The sequence below is a fragment of the Helianthus annuus genome, chromosome 17 (assembly GCF_002127325.2).
Source record: "Helianthus annuus cultivar XRQ/B chromosome 17, HanXRQr2.0-SUNRISE, whole genome shotgun sequence".
NCBI classification, from domain to species: domain Eukaryota; kingdom Viridiplantae; phylum Streptophyta; class Magnoliopsida; order Asterales; family Asteraceae; genus Helianthus; species Helianthus annuus.
The window spans coordinates 180,835,507-180,836,557 of NC_035449.2; the positions used below are offsets into that span (position 1 = coordinate 180,835,507).

Consider the following 1,051-nt stretch of genomic DNA (forward strand, 5'->3'; position numbering starts at 1 on the left):
CCAAAAGATAAGAGAACTTATAGTTTATAAAGAAATTTTAACTACCGCTACTAATTTAGTTTTGAAAAAAGTATAATTACAATATAAAGCCATTAGAAAAAAAAGAGAAAAGAAAAGAAAACTTTAGTTACTAGATAGGAGAAAAAAATATAATTACAAATTACAACTTATCATTTTAATATAAAGCCTTAAGAAAAGAAAAAAGGAAAAAAAAACTCTAGTTACTAAAGTTATATTATATAAAAACAAGTTGTTTTGCAAAATATAAAGCCTTTGGAAAAGAAAAAAGAAAAAAAAAAAAAAACTCTAGTTACTAAAGTTATATTATATAAAAACAAGTTGTTTTGCAAATTTTACTAACCAAAACAGATGAGTTTGAAAAGGGTAAAAAAAAAAAAAACTTTTAATATAGACAATAATGATACTGTTTCATATTACTAAAGTTATATAAAAAACAAGTTGTTTTGTAAATTTTAGTAAACAAAACAGATGAGTTTGAAAAGAGTAAAAAAAACACTTAATAGAAATGATTATAGTACTGTTTCATATTATAACTATCAAATAAAAGAGATATTAACACAAGTTGGTGGACGTGCCGGAGTGGTTATCGGGCATGACTAGAAATCATGTGGGCTCTGCCCGCGCAGGTTCGAATCCTGCCGTCCACGGTTTTTCGGATATTTTTCAACATATTTATTTGAATGAACCTTACCTTTTTTTAACTAAAATAGAACATCATCAAATAGTTAGCTTATTTTGTACATTCATCAACAACTCATGACAAGATGGAATCAATAAACGTAAACGATTGACCACTCTAACAAGTGTAAGTCCGTCTTTTATCCATAAAACGTGTTTGACTTGATCTCGTTGAACGGAGATAATTGTCTTGAAAAGTTTGTCATTCATGGCACCTGGTTCATTAAAATTATCAACAATGGTTTATTAACAACAAATTTACATTGACAAAACACTTGATAGATTCGTATGTGGATAAAGTGCAATTAAGTGACAGAGAAGTGCATATAATTTTTATTTGACATGATTTGAT

The 1,051-nt window shown here is 27.0% G+C and overlaps 1 non-coding gene across 1 annotated transcript; it reads left to right on the top strand.

Annotated features, from left to right (window-relative positions):
• Nucleotides 1-586: 586 nt before the first annotated feature.
• TRNAS-AGA lies at nucleotides 587-668 on the top strand. The gene has a single exon. It is a non-coding gene; the product is annotated as a tRNA-Ser (tRNA).
• Nucleotides 669-1,051: the final 383 nt, after the last annotated feature.